Raw genomic sequence first — 16,607 nt, 5'->3', positions numbered from 1 at the left:
TGGTGTCATCTGCAAACTTACTGAGGGAGCACTCAATCCCCTCATCCAGATCATCAATAAAGATATTAAACAAGCCTGTTCCCCAAAACTGAGCCCTGGGGAACACCGCTTGTGACCAGCCTCCAACTGGATTTAACTCCGTTCACCACAACTCTCGGGGGTCAGCCGTCCAGCCAGCTTTTTACCCAGTGAAGAGTACACCTATCTAAGCCATGAGCCGCCAGCTTCTCTAAGAGAATGCTGTAGGAGATGCTGTCAAAGGCTTTACTAAAGTCCAGGTACACAACATCCGCAGCCTTTCCCTCATCCACTAGGCTGGTCACCTGGTCATAGAAGGAGATCAGGTTGGTCAAGCAGGACCTGCCTTTCATAAACACATACTGGCTGGGCCTGATCCCCTGGTTGTCCTGCACATGCCTTGTGAGTGCCCTCAAAATTAACCGTTACATAATCTTCCCCAGTACTGAGGTCAGGCTGATAGGCCTGTAGTTCCCAGGATCCTCCTTCTGGCCCTTCTTGTAGATAGGCATCACATTGGCAAGCCTCCATTCATCTGGGACCTCCCCTGTTAACCAGGACTGCTGATAAATGCCAAATGGCTTGGCAAACTCCTCCGCTGGTTCCTCCAGTACTCTTGGGTGGATCCCATCAGGCCCCATAGACTTGTGGGTGCCCAGGTGGCATAGCAGGTCATTAATTGCTTCCTCCTGGATTATGGGGAGTTTATTCTGCTCTCCATCCCTGTCTTCCAGCTCAGGGGACTAAATACTCTGAGGATAACTGCTCTGGCTATTAAAGACTGAGGCAAAGAAGGCATTAAGTACCTCTGCCTTATCCTCATCCTTAGTGACAATGTTATCCCCCACATCCAATAAGGGACAGAGATTCTCCTTGGCTCTCTTTTTGTTGTTAATATATTTGTAAAAACTTTTGTTATCCTTTACGACCGTGGCCAGATGGAGTTCTAGCTGGGCTTTTGCCTTTCTAATTTTCTCTCTGCATGACCTAATGAGATCCCTGTACTCTTCTTGAGTTGCCTGCCCCTTCTTCCAAAGGTGATCAACTCTCCGCTTTTCCCCGAGTCCCAGCAAAAGCTCCTTGTTCAGCCAGGCCGGTCGTCTTCCCTGCCAGTTCATCTTACGGCACATGGGGACGGCCTGCTCCTGCGCCTTTAAGACTTCCTTCTTGAAGAATGTTCAGCCTTCCTGGACCCCTTTGCCCTTCAGGACTGTCTCTCAACCAGTGTCCTGAACAGGCCAAAGTCTGCCCTCCGGAAGTCCATGGTAGTGGTTTTGCTGACCCCCCCTCCTTACTTCACCAAGAATTGAGAATTCTATCATTTCTATCACTAAGCCCAAGACGGCCTTCGGCCACCACATCTCCCACCAATCCTTCTCTGTTCGTAAACAGCAGGTCAAGCAAGACACTTCCCCTGGTAAGCTTACTTACCAGCTGTGTCAGTAAGTTACCTTCCACACACTCCAGGAACCTAGACTGTTTCCTCTCTGCTGTGTTATATTTCCAGCAGACATCTGGTAAGTTGAAGTCCCCCACGAGAACGAGGGCTAGTGATTGTGAGACTTCTGTCAGTCGCTTTTAGAATGCTTCATCTGCCTCTTCGTCCTGATTGGGTGGTCTGTAACAGACTCCCAGCAGGATATCTGCCTTGTTAGCCTTCCCCCTCACCTTCACCTGTAAGCACTCGACCTTGTCATCGCAATTGTTGAGCTCTATACAATCAAAATACTCCCTAACATACAAAGCAACCCCACTGCTTCTCCTTCCTTGCCTATCCTTTCTGAAAAGCTTATAGCCATCCATTGCAGCACTCCAGTCATGAGAGTCATCCCACCATGTTTCTGTGATGGCGACTAAGTCATAGCTGTCCTGCTGCACAATGGCTTCCAGCTCCTACTGCTTGCTGCCCATGCTGCCTGCATTGGTGCAGATGCACTTGAGCTGGGCTATCGATTTCACCCCCAACACCGGCATGCCACCCTGAGGCTCATCTCTAGTGAGCCTGGTTTCATCTCTTTCCCCCTTCAAATCTAGTTTAAAGCCCTCTCGATGAACCTCGCCAACTCATGAATGAGAAGCCTTTTCCTGCTTTGAGATAGCTGAACTCCATCTTGTCGCCAGCAGGCCTGGTGCCATGTAAACCTCCGTCCCCATGATCAAAAAACCCAAAATTCCACCGATAGCACCAGTCTCTGAGCCGTGTGTTAATCAGATATGTTCTCCTGTTCTTTTCAGTATTCTTCCCTGCCACTGAAGGAATTGAGGAAAACACTACCTGTGTTCCTGATCCTTCAACCGATTGATCGGCCCAGTGCCCTGAAGTCCCTTTTGATTGCTTTTGGACTTCTCTCTGCAACCTCATCACTGCCAACCTGCATAACCAATAGCAAGTAATAATCAGTGGGCCGTACCAGACCAGGGAGTTTCCCTAGTAACATCTCTAACCTGGGCCCCGGGGGGGCAGCAGACTTCCTTGTGGGTTGGGTCTGGTTGGCATATTGGACCGTCTGTTCCCCTGGAAGGGAATTGCCTACAATTACCCTTGCTTTTTTCTTAACAGAGGCAATCATAATGCATGGGACTGATTGACTGACCCTAGGCAACCCCCTGGATGGTCCTCTATCTACATCCTCATGTCCTTGTCCCTTGAGTTCCAGAGCCCCATATCTGTTGTGTAAGGGCAACTGGGAAGGTGAGGGAGGCTGGCGGGGGGATTCACCTGGTGTCCTGAGCAGGGACCTGTTTCCATTCCTCTCTCATCTCTTAGGTCCCCTCCTTCTGCCTGGTGGCAAGAGGGTAGGAGATCCTCTGCTTCTTGTGGAGCCTCTATCTGCTGCCTTTGCCTTAGGGATGATAGGGTGTGGCTCCGCCAATCTATATCCCTCTCATACTCCCTGATATTCTTCAGCCTCTCCACTTCCTCTTTCAGCTCTGCCACCAGGCTGAGCAGATCATTCAGCTGGTCACACCACACACAGTTGTTGTCTCTGCTGCCCTCCAGTACAAGCGACAGGCTCAGGCACTCCCTGCAGCCAGAGACCTGGAAAGCTGCATGTTTGTGTGGGAGCTCTGTCTGGGTCACCACATTTCTTCTGGAGATGGCTTTTGGCCAAGTGGAAACCATAGCTAGGTCCTCTTCTGGGAGGGCGATGACCACTAGTTGAGTTAGCCACTAGAGCCAGGAGGGGGGCACTGAGCCCTGTCCACACACCTTCCCTGCATGCCCTGCCTGTGTGAACGGCTGTGCTGTGCCCTGTTTGGCATGCTCCAGTTGCTGCATTGGCCCCTGGCACGGTATTGTTGGGGCTTGAGGCCACAGTGCAGGTCAGGAATTTTTCCAGCTGTTTGCAGAGTGGTTTTGGCTTGGTTTGTGTATCAGACCCAGCAGAAAGCTGAGAACTCTCTGAGGCAAGGTAAGAGCAGGAAGCAGACAGGATTAGGAGCAGGAACAGATTATGGCCTGAGAGGCAGGCTGTTGCCCTTTGAACAGCTATCCTGTGTGGTACAGAACTCCACTAGTCAAAGGTTCGTATCTTGCACATGGCTTTTGGCTGACACATGAAAGCACAAGCCTTCTAGGTTGTAACCTGTAAAGAGCCCCCTTTTTTTATACAGGAGATTGATTCAAGGCGTTTAAGCCTGAACTGGTTTGATATGGTCTGCTGCAGATTACATCAGTGAAAAACTTCCTAAAGAAAACTGCTATGTGTGGCTGGCACAAGGTGGCACAGCTTTTCCATCCCAGACCATGCTGCATGGGAGTCAAGGGAAGGGGAGCTTGTCCACCCTACATGCAGATGGGAGACCCACTCTCACAATGCTTTCATTACAACCTGTCAAGTTATTCCACTTCCAACCCTAGTTCCATATGTGTAGTGCTGTATTGACTCTTAAGTAGTTTAAGTGACAGATGCACTGAGAAAGAATGAACAGTGTAACTGCCATCCTCCTCCTTAGAATTGTATGTCTTGGGCACACATGAAACTGTAGAGATGTAGGAGGATTGTTAAAAAACAGTGCATCTTCAAATGTTATCCAATACATGTGAAACAAGGATGTAAAACAATTATAAGCATGGAAGTATATAAGAATCACGTGGCATAGCGTCTAACAGATCCTCTAACAGACCTCTAACAGCTTAAGGTTTCTTGTCACTTGCATGTGGTTGTATGTCCTTTGCAGCAGAAGCACTAATTTAACCTCCCAAGCACGGGTGGTATGTCAGCTACTTCATAGCAATGCTGTGGATTCTGGTGCTTGCTGTGTCTCACCATCTGCTCGTCATGGCAAGCTGTGCAGTGGCAGTGTTTTTCAGAGTTATACCTGTGCTCATCACTGGTGTTGTAGAAGAATTTCACACAAGTATTTTGCATTTTAGGAAGAATATTTACATCTTATTAATCCACATATTATGTGCAAGCAATGATTTGGCAATATGTGATGTAGGCGGGTTTTTTTCTATGTTTACAGTGACATGCAGAGACAACTTTTCCCAACTGCTAGCATTAGGTACTCGTATGTATTGGGTGTACCTGGCACGATGCTAGCAGCAGAGGGGCACAGGGGTGGCCTCTGTGAGGAGAGGCCAGACACTGCCCCATGCCAGACCCAGTGCAGGGCACAGCCCACCCCTTCAACCACAGGCAGGCGCCTCGGGGAAAGCGTAGCTGAAAAAGGGCAAAACGCTGCACGGCAGTGAGGGGTAAGGGAAAAAGTGTGAGAAACAGCCCTGCGAGCTCCGAGAGCAGGAAGAGAGGGAGGAAGGGCTCCAGGCATCCCCACAGATTCCCTTGCAGCCTCTGCAGAGGACAACAGTATAGCAGGTATTTACCTTTCTCCTGTGAAGAGGACCATGGTGGAACAGGTATCCACACTGCAGCCCAGGGACAACCCACGCTGGTGCAGATTTAGACCTTCAGACTGCAGCCTGTGGAGAAGACCCATGCTGGAGCAGGAGAAGAGTGTGAGGAGGAAGGAGTGGCAGAGAGGAGCTATTACAGACTGACTGCAGCCTCCTATTCCCTATCCCCCTGTATCATTTGGTGAAGGAGTTGGTAAGGAAACGAAGTTGAGCCTGGGGAAAAAAGGGGCATAAGAGGAAGACATTGTTTTTGGTTTTGTGTTTATTTCGCACTATCCAACTCTATTTTAATTGGCAATAAATTAATTTCCCCAAGCCCAGTCCATTTTGCAGTGGTTTGTGATGGTAATTGGTATGTGCTCTCCCTGTGTTTATCTTCTCCCACTAGCTTTTTAATCTTATTTTTTCCTCCTGTCCTGTTGAGGAGGGGGAGTGGAAGCATGGTTGGGTGTATGTCTGGCAGCTGGCCAAGGTTCCACGTAATTTCTGTTTTCAGAAGGCTATATTAAACCAGATTTTTCATCTAAAAGTGGATTACCCCATGCTGAAAATGGACACTAATCAGTTTTTCAGCAAGAAAAAACACAAATTATTGTGGCTCATGCATGGAGAGTAATGACTGATGTCTCTGACAGTAATAGACACTGAGAACATTGGCTTACCAAGACATGATGAGGCTATGTGTTGTTTGTTATCGGAAATCTTAAAACATATGACTTCTAAGATGAATGATCATGTGGTATAAAGTGCAGAGTTATGTGGTGGCAGAAAAATTCTGAAAATCAAAGCATTTTCATGTGAGACAATTAGAAACTTTATTTCTTCTTGCTAAAGAGCATGCTGTGACTGCCCACTGGGCTTCTTTTTGGGAAGACAACCAAACAGAGTATGCACGTGAGTCCATGCACACACAGAGTAATGCATCTTAAAATCTTACCAGGCTCAGAGAGCTTTTTCTACACTGAATTTGGGTGAGAGGATAAGCCAGAGAACCTCATGTCTCTATTTCCTTATTCTTCTATGTTCCTGTATCTCTTTAAAAAAAAAATTATCAGAATTTCAAAGGTCCATTTCATGAAGCACCTTAACAAACCTGTTGACATGGCATATCTGAGGAGGACATAAACTGTGGTATTGCAGTGGGATTAAACTTCACTAAACAGAAGAGCTCGAGCTAATCTTGCTGCTGGAGAAAGTATATGCATCTACATCCTTGAAGACAAAGGAGAGGGAGAACAGAATGATCCGGGTGAAAGACATGAGTCACAAATGCATACTATTAACAAGCCCTATTTGACCTGTGAAACAGAGGAGTGTGGTAGTCTCGGTTGCATTTGCCTGTTTAGAGTCTGAGAGTAACAAGAGGTCTGATGGGTACAATGATGAATAAGATTTATCTGCTTCTGACAAAACCGTGCCCTGACAATTGATGTGGCTGGCCCTGTTTTGAATGAATCAGTGCTAGACTCATGTGGCTCACTGCCACTATCCCTGTGCATAGCTCAGTGCCATTTTCTTCACTGCAGCAAATGAAAACCAAGTGAGACTTAGAGTACTGTGTACAAATCAGCAGCTTGTGCTCTCTAGTTTTCTTGCTAACAAATCCCTCAACTTTTGCACTGGAGAGGTTTTCCAGTCTCTTCCCTTGCAATTAGTCTTTAGCCATCTGAAGAATATCTTCACTGTCTTGTAATCCACTGTATGGTTTCCGTTATGTCTCTGCCTGAGCTAGCCCCTGTAGATACTGGGATCAACATCAATTCACTTAGCACTTACTTATTCTTCCCTTGAGCTACGAACTGTAAACAGGACCCCAATGTCCTGCATAATACATTACCTATATTTGGAACAGCTGGAAGTGTACGCCTATCTTGTCAAGGCAATTTCTCTGTCAGAGGATCCTCTAAATCAGGTTACATGTACACAGATTTGTAGTATTAGCTGGTTATCAGTTAGACATAGATACAGTCAGTGCTGCTGGATGCTAATGTTGAGAAGGCCTGGGCAAAACGCCACTCATAAATCACATGGGGCCATTTTCTCTCAAATCCCATCCTTTCCCAGAAATTCAGTAACTTGAAAATGATTTTACAGGACCTAAGCATCTCTAGTGGAAGAGAACTTTGCATTTTCAAAAGTGTTATGCTCATTTGGGGTTTCACAGGTGTACTTGTGCTGAGCTCCCAATAAGCTTGAAAAGGAGCCTTCCTGAATGTGTGGTCTTGAAATCCAGAGAAAGCACTTGGTACATACTTGTGCAGCTGTTCTGTGATCCACTCGTAAGAGACATTGAACCAACGGCATAAAGAGTTCTATCAAATTATTTCATGGATCATGCTGCTTTTTTGTTAATAAGTTGCAGAAGCAGTGCTGATGCCACACGAAAATCTGTTAGTGAACTCTGCTTTGTCATCTCTTTTTGGCTACTACAGTGGGAAAAATTGTAGGAGTTTGGTATCTCTTGTAATGTCCTCATAGGTCTGTATCTGTGGTTGACATTTGGCTATGACATTTGCTCTTGAAGTGCACCACAAACCTCAGCCCACCAAATTTATCTGACTGACCAGAAAGTTTTCTCTCCCTTATGCTCTGATTGTTATGGAGAAATACACTTGTCATGTCTCCATATATCCCCTTATTTCCCTGAACTCCCTTGTGATGGCCCCAAAGGGTTCTATCTGTCCCTCAGAAAATACTCTACAAGACACCAGAGCTTAAAATACCCTTCCTGGTAAGTAGTTGCTTGACTGTTGCTTTTTTTGCTCCCTTTCTTTCCTGACTGGTGACTGGAAAGTGTGCAGTTTGTCCTTGCAGACCCAGTGACTGTCATGATAGGGGACACTTTTGCATAACTCTTTCCTTCTTTCCCTGCCATTGGGAGGGACTTCTTTCTCCCAAGGTCCCCTGTGGTGGAGAGAAGGCCATTCAGCTGGAGCCCCAGGGGTGTATTAAACTTTCAGCCAAAGCTATGAACTAAAGTCAGGGGCCAGGAGACAAGCCAGCTGAGGGGATGGGATCACCTCATGATAAAAGGAAAAAGCAAGAATCATTTGGTGCCTTACAAAGAGGGAGCAGCACTGGCTCTGCACAGCATCCAGATAGTAGGTGAGGGGCACACAGTGGCTGGGGAAGAGGAGGATGCTAAGGCGCACTTTTTGGCCTATCTCCTGAGAGAAAATGGAGGGATACGTTAGCCCAAGGCAGCCCAGATGCAGTAGTGTGGGAAACACTGGGCAGTGTGGAAAAAGGAGGCCATTGCTTCCCCAGTGACTCTGCTGTGATGGGACTCCTGGTTCATTTGGGGGGCAGGGCAGGTGTCAATGCAAGGGCTCCACTGTTTCCTGAAGCTCTGAAGAGAAAGGGGGCTGGTTTTCAGATGATTGTATGTATGTAAATCCTTCTCTTTCTTTCCATTACCCAAATAACAGAGTGCTGTAGCTAGGGTCTCCCATACCTCAGGCGAGGAGATGAACAACATGCTTCATGATTCTTCTGCTGGCAAAATGGATAAGGGGAGAAATCTAAAACTCATTTCAGGACAACTCAGCCTTTGCAGCCTGTACCTTAGCCAGCCAAAGCCTCCCGTTGCTTACAGGTGGTACGTTGTAATACAGCTTGCTAAACTTTATAATGCTAGTGGATATTTATGTTAAAACTTGACTTGGAATAGCTTGCATGTGATTGCAATTAAGAACCTGGCATGATGACCATGAAGACTGCTGGGCACAAGTGACTTGTGAGGTCTGCAGCTGAAGCTGCTGTCGGAGGAAGCAGGAAGACCAGCAGGGGGAAGTGGTGTGCCATTATAAAAATACTGAACCGCAGGCTACACTCCACTAGCTATAAAGCCGGGATGATGCTGAAGCATTCCTTTGGAAATTTCTGGACAAACTAGCTAGAAAAAATATCCCATGGCTCGTTTTGACTTCTGTTGTCTGTTTTGACTACTCTTGTCAATACTTGTTTTTCTCCTAGGGCATTTCTTTCATCAAAAACATTTGATGATAATTTGACAGACAAAACATTCTCAACTTCATAATGATGTTTCCTGATGTCACCTGAAGCATTTCAGGGACTAAGGAAACACTGTACAGTACTCAGAAAAAGATATGTTTCCTTAGCAGTAAAAATCTTTTTATTAGACTGGTTGGAGTTTTATGACAGGGTAAAGGAATTGCTTAGTCTTTTTAGGATCATTAATTGCTCTGTCTTTAGATTCAACTTCATGACATGATCTTATGCTGAAATTAAACTTGATTTTATGTTGTGTGGGCTATGTATAAGATTCCCTGCATTGACTTGTTTACTATTTGGCAGTGTCAGAATAAGTGGTTACTGTTAAGTAGCCTTCTATCGCTGTCTTCATAGCCTTCTATTGCTGTCTTCATAGCCTTCTATTGCTGTCTTCAGAAAATGGTTTCTTATTTGAAACTGTTATATATATATATAAAAGCAACATTATATATAACATTGAATAGCTGTCTAGTTTTTGCATCAACAGCTAGCTGATCTGTAGGGTTTTTATAATGTATTACTTTACAATATAAACTTAAGGATATTTTTTATCCAAACTTTTTATTTTAGGATGTGATGCCTGACTAAAATCCAAGCCTTGCTTACTTTTCTCAGGCCACTAGATGCTCTTTGCTGTAGCATAATCAGATAAGCCATGTCTGAGGAGGGGAAAATAAATTAATATTTCTTTCACACTGTGTTTTTGTTCTGGGAGGCTGATGTGGATGGACAATTTTCCTGTAGTGTTTATTATGGTTCTGCCAAGTTACTTAACACACCTTAGAAAACAGATTGACAAGCTTTTGCTTTTATTAATTGTTCAGTAATTCAGTTGGATATTAATATTAGTAATAATGTCTCTGATGATACTAGAAACAAGATTTGAATGGTTGTCCTTGTAAAAAGGTGAAACACTTTTGCATACATCTGTATTTTCTAATTTTGAAAGTATTTAAAGAAAAAAATGCCCCTTTCCATTTTGTGTTATGGAAATTGAGAGAGGAGAGTGTTCTTTAAACATAAAATGGTTACTGTCAGCAACCTGAATATCTGTCTGCTGGCAGAGGGGTCGATGGCTACAATAGGATCAATCTCTGCACACATGGTTTTCCATGCCACCTCTGTTAAATGTAAGTGTTAGAGCATGGAGGATCAGCGAAAGGAAGAGTGAGTCATGTGAAGTCCAGTTTGGGAGGTCAGTATAAAACACATTGTGTCTGTAGAAGGTTGTTCTTGTTCTTGCTCTGAGTGGTCTAACTCCATCAGTGTTTCTGTACTGTGTTAACATCATCGTTTTGCACCTCCAAAGCCTTCCCTCAGCTGCAGGGTACTTTGCCTATGCCTAAAGATAACCTTGCAGCCAGATGCCTAATAGTAAATAGCTAAACAAGGAATGCAAATACTGTATTGTATCAATGCTACAGGAATTTCAGAGAAGAGGGGAAAAAGTTATTTTACTAAGTAAAATGTGTAAGATTTATTAATAATATTTCACTCAGGGATTCCATGTTACTGATCACAGTCCTAGGTAAAAACAGAGAGGTCAATATTGTGTCACAACATCTATGATACAAGATTATGGCAGTGTTTTTGTTATGACAGAGAAGATTTTTCAAAATAACAGGACTTTGTTCTTTGTGAGTTCTAAGAAATGGCTCACCCTCTAAGCCACCAAGTTCTAATTGGCAATTGATCTGTTGAAGTTTATTTCACATTCAAGAGGTTTGTTGAAAAGAATCAGCCAAGTGCGTGTTTTTGAAGTCTTGGAAGAAGATCCTGGAAGTCAGTTCTCCAGTGCTAGACAAAGATCACAAGTCAACTTCATCATTCTCTTCAGAGCAGACTTTGCAAGTGGGAAGAAGTTGAAGTAATTCTTCAAAATCATGACTTGATTTTGAAGCTTCAGCTTTCTACAAAACCAGGTAACATAACTAATGTGTGTTGAGATATTTTGGTTTTGGTCATGTTTCTGCAGTTTCAGTACATGAAGATGTTTGGTAAGTTTGTAAAAAAAGGCATAGGCATTTGAAGTCCTACCACTCCTCTCCTAGATGAGCGGCAGGCAACTTAAATCCCTCAGAAATCTAATAAGCTTTTTCCTAAGAAGTCCTCTTAAGACATTTTTTACAGCTCAACCATCAGTATTCTGCATGCAGTAACGTTTTGGATGCAGTATGCAACCCTGGAAAAAAAATTAACAAAACTGTGATAAGCACATCCTAGGTTACAATTTTGATGAGAGTAATAGATTTCATGACCATTTCATAACATTTGTTAACTTTTAAAGCTTCACTGTGAAAGGCTTCTGCTTAAAAATGTAATGTTTTATTCCATTTATGCCTTAATAGCCCAACAAATCCATATCACAGAAAAGTCAGATATAGTGCCAAAACCACCATATTCACCTGTGGCATGATGAACTACTTAAAAAATGTTGACATTTTTACTGAGGGTAGCAATGTAGACCAGCTCTCTTCTGTATGACAAAACTTTGCTATCGCTTTTATCAATAGTAGCTCTTTAATGTTTGTGATATTTGTGCTGTCATCAAAGGAAAGAGGGAAAATAATGTTTTGTTACTGTAGCACATGAAATTAACGTGAAATGTGTTACTTCTTATTTGCAGTTTTTCTCTGCCTGTTTGTTTTGAAAGAGAAATGTGAAACTTAGCAATTTTGTTTTCATTTGCATGTCATGTCATTCTATGACAGCCCATAACAAATTAATCATAGTAGTTTTATTTCTCTTAGAAGAGTTTATAGCTTCTGCAGTGTTATAGAGGCTACAAACATGAGGGTATTCCTGTAGCTGTTTTTATGAGGATGTTTTCTGGCTGCTGAATATGTGTATTTTTAAAAGACAGGTTTTTTTGAGCATTTTGAGATTCACCAGAATACTGTGCAAATTCGGAGCAATAGTAAATGATATCATGTCTGTTGAAACTATTCCCTGTATCTGGCAGGTTCTTGTAAATGCACAAGATTATCAGTGTGTTGAAAAAAAGGAATATAATTTTTTTAAAATCATTGAGATTTAAAATCTCTTACTTCCGTATCTGTTTATGAATTTTTGTTTACATAATTCCTTGTTTCATTTACTGTCTAACAAGTACACAGCAAAAAAAAAAAGTTTTGAATCTGTAGCTCCAGTCTGGTTCAGCTGTATGCCACTATTTCTGGCTTTGGAGTGGTTTATTACAGAAAGTACACAAATACAGGCTGCAAGAACCCCTGTCTTGAAGCAGGAAAAAATACATCTAATGCAGTTATTTATTTTATGATTAGAAATCCAGAATGAGGAGAATGTTAGGGATCTGGGAGGACTTGTTGGTTCATGTCTGTGAAGACTTGTAAAAGGTGGAATGCAATTAGGAAGCCTTAATTTTTCTTCTTGGGGATCCTAAGGAGAAAGTTAACAAAAGCTAGAGAAGTTCAAATAAATTGCAGCACCATGCATGACGCCCTGTTGTGCAGAAAGGAGACTGATAAAGATTTCCAAGAAGCTTTCTGTGCTCCTGCTGCTTAGGTTTGATCTGAGTCATTGCCAAGAATCCCACAGAAATCCACTTACAACAGGAGTACCAGCAGCTGACTCATGGTGGGTCAAATTGGAAAACAGGCTTGCTTTTAGTGGGAACTGGACCACCTCTGATGAAGGGGGGAACTGCCATTGTGCTCTATGTAAAAGCTTCCCTTCTCTCTCTGGGAAGAAGCCTCACCAGCCCAGCTAGGATTGTTATAGCAGAGCTTCTGGTTTGAGCTCAGGAAATTTATACAATGGTTGATGATGATAATATTATTAAAACCTCACAACCGTGGTTTGTTTTCTGGACCCCTGTAGCCAGGGGCAAGTAGTTCTGCAATGGAAGTTTCTTGGCAAGGCTTATTAGAGTGTCAGAGCATCACTGCTTTTGGCAGGAAATAAATGCAGAAATGATGACGACAGCAGTAGTGTAGGTAAGCAGCACTGCAGATGACCAAATTATTGTGGCCACAAACAGGAACCAGACCCTAGGGAATCCATCAGTTTTGAAACACATGCCTTCCAAATGTCATGGCTGTCCGAGTGTTCATAATTTTAGCATGTCAGTCACGACTGTGAGCTTGCCCAACTACTTTTCATGATTCACTGAAGCATAACTTTTCTTTTTTTCAGGCAAATCCTATGTGATTGCATCAAGACAGTTTGTGTATCAGTCCAAAATTTTTGCCGTGGCTTAGCTGTCAGATAGGGAAATAAATATTTTCCCTAAAATCATTTAATTTATTCATCACAGGGCTTCAATTGCCTGAGTCTTTCTTGGCTTTCAAAGTGAGAAAATTCTCTATTTTCTTCATTGTGTGTATCATGTCATTAGGTTGAGAATTTAGTATTTAAAACAAATTATCTTTTGGTGGGTCAGTTAGTAAAATTTGTGAGTGTAATAAGCATTGAATTCTTCCTCTTTGCTTGTCTGTTACAACAGCAATACCATCAACAGTTATAGTAAGAATCTTTTTTTGCTTACACTCTTGAAAATGTTACTCAGAGAGAGCTTCCATTGTATCTATCCCCTCTGTTTAAGGCAACACATTTCCTCTTGGATTCCTTTCAGAGGATGAGATCCTGAATGAATATGTGAGGTATTATTTAAATTCATGCTTTCATCAAGTGTAAAAATAGGAAAGTTCTCAGTATTTTCTCTAATAATTTCCATATCTTGTGCCTGCTGTTCATCAATTTTTACAGAAACCACTTTTCTGTTCAGGACAATGTTAAGTTATCATCTGGATGATTATTAAGCAAACATTCAGTACTTCTGTGGAAAGGGTGTTTTTTTCCCCGGAACTCCCATCTGTAAATGCAGGGGTGTTTTGTTGTAATCCAGTAACTTATTTCTGTAATGTCTCTATTTTAAATCTTAGTTTGTTTCTAAATGTGTCAGAACACTCTCTTTTCATGTGCTACCTTCTTTCTTCTGTTTGTTATTGTTATTTTTGATTATTACTAAATTATTTTTCACGATTGATTTGAAAATGGTATTGAGCGCTCACCGGGTTATACCAACCACTTTGGTAACGTAGACTGCACAGTCTGTCTTAGAAAAAAGAAGTCATCATAATTTTTTTTTTTCCTGAGAAAGACAGGATGCCTCGCTTTGCTTTTTTATGGCTAAACATTTTTATATTTGCTCACAACCCTTGTCGTGCCGCCTGCTTCTTCAGCAACACCTGCCCAATCAACAACTGCAGAGGCTTCCCAAATGCCTTTCTTCCTTGTGCAGTACCTCCTTGCACACCTGAAGCCCTGCCTGGTTGTGTGCTACCTTGCTCTGATGGCTTCCTCAATAACTTCCTTTTCTGTGCTCTCTGAAGATGTTTGTGACTCTACTTCACACCACTCAGTCCTCAGTGTCTGCTGCTGTCATGTGTGGCATGGGGTAGGAGACAATGATTACACTAGATGTCGCAGGAACAAATGTAAGTTCATCTTTCCTTCAGAAGACAATGCAGATGAAATGACATGTTAGGTGCTAGTGACTGTTGATATTTGCTTTCGTAGGATGGAAGGTCTGGGACAGGGGCCTGGTTGAAGACTTGCATTGTCTAACAGTGCCCAAAAAAGAGCTGGACTGTTGAAGTGCGAAAAGCAGCAAGGCATTTGAGGGTTTATTGCCCTACACCTGTATTCATTCTTCGAGGTATTTTCCTGCCTTATCTCTGGCCTATAGTGACTTGGATGAGGTGCAACTTAACATACACAATACACAACAGTGCAGCTGTTTCTTTGCCACATGCTATCACTTGAATCCTTGTCACATAGTTCCTAAAACTATCTGAAGTTACTGTAGTAATTTCTTTTAAAAAAGAAAATAATACAACTTTCAAAAAACACATTTCCTGGAAGCAATTTATTTGTTTTAACTTCAAATTCTCTAGAAAAAATAATTTTTTACAGACTCTTAAAATGACCTATGTAACATATAGTAATAGTTGTAAAAATAGAAACCAAATAATGGAAAGAATTAGATTTTTTTTTGATAAATCATAAACCAGATGTGAGTAGCAATTCAGAACACAACATATTAAAATTGCTGTGACATGATAGCAAACTGAATTTTCTGCTAAAATGCCAAATTTACAGCTTGAAAAAGCTGTAAATACAAGGTCAACTTCAGAAAAGAATCAGTGTTTATGCATTTCTTATCAAAACCCTATGAATTACAAGCTTTGCAGTGTTTTCTTATGAAAACTCAGGAGGATTCCTCTGTTTGATGTCCTGCTTACATTACAGAATATTAATCTACACAACAGATATTTTTATTGTGAATCTGTTTATCACAAAATTTGGTATTTTAGTTTTTATTTGGTATTTGTGCTATGGAGTATTGATTCAGAACTTAAACTTTGTGGACATATGAAATTAAATAAAAGTATTTCTCTGTAACTTTCTGTCAATTTAAGAAAGCAAGCCTAGCAATTGTTATCAGTAAGTACTGATTATTTCTGGTAGGTATCTGACCTAAATCTTATCTTGGGCTGCAACACCTAATCTAAAGTTCCCTCTAACCTACCTCTTCTTATACCTTTACAGACTGCCGTAGCCCACTGGGCTGTGCCAGGGCTTTTCATTGCTGAGTGTCTCCCGCTGCACTGCAAAACCTCCTTCAGTCTGCCACAGGCATTTGTAACCCAAGCTGCTCTGCCTTTTGGGAGCACTGAGCAGAGTTTGATGGCTTTGGCTCGTCAGTGTGAATTACAGAGGTTATTGGATGATCCTAAACTACAGGTGTGCAAGAGTAGTCCAACTGAACAGCTAAGGGTTCTTTTTTTAATTAGATAATGGTTTTCGTTTGACTTGAGTCAAGCAGATGTGGTCTCTGTGCAATGCAAATGTTGATCTCTTGGCTAAAGCTGGTCAAACCCCAGGACTAAAGTGTCTGTCAATGCTCAGCTAGCTAATAATATGAGAAGATGAAGTTAGTTTATACTTGAATATTATGTATTGGCTGACCCCATGAAGTTGTTTTTTGACTGTCTTTATCTAGAAATAAAAAATTGTCTAGAGCAAAACTAAGAAAATTCTTTCTGATTGTTTTGAAGTAAAACACTGATCTCAATTATAAATTGCAGAGGTCAAGACTGGAATTGGTATTGCATAGGTAAAATTCTATGTCTGAAATAGAAATTGAAGATACTCCTTTAAAAGAAGAGTGATTAAAAGAAGATTAATGTATCTCAATGTCCAGAATGAAAGAAAATTTGGGAAAGCTGTAGAGAACATTGCAGAGTGTGAAAATATTTTTACAAAAATGCTGAATTTAGGGAATGGTTAATAACAGAGAAAGAGAACTAAAAAGACTTTCAATAAATTTTGCTTTTATAGGTCAGGGATGTATTTAAGAAAAACCTAGCAAATTGAAACTGTAGAAGACATCACTGTCTTTAGAGACATTCAAAGTGATTGCATCTCTCCATCTAGTCCATAAGATGAATTACCAGTCCCTGATATGCTTGCCCCATGTTCTCAAAGTTCTGATTACCACTGTTTTGGCTTTAACTTTTAGGTTAGAGGCCATCTTTATCTCTTCCATTCAATAGGTACCATCATGATATATTAAGCCTGTGACAGCTAAAGAGCTGTAGCAATCCTGTGACTATTAACTGCAAGTCAAGGCCTACTGTTTCTCCTGCATGTCCTTAGGTCACAGGCCTAAGAATTAATTTCTCTCTGA

The sequence above is a fragment of the Phaethon aethereus genome (assembly GCF_964289735.1).
Source record: "Phaethon aethereus genome assembly, chromosome: 2".
Classification (NCBI taxonomy): Eukaryota; Metazoa; Chordata; class Aves; order Phaethontiformes; family Phaethontidae; genus Phaethon; species Phaethon aethereus.
This window is presented reverse-complemented; position numbering follows the sequence as displayed.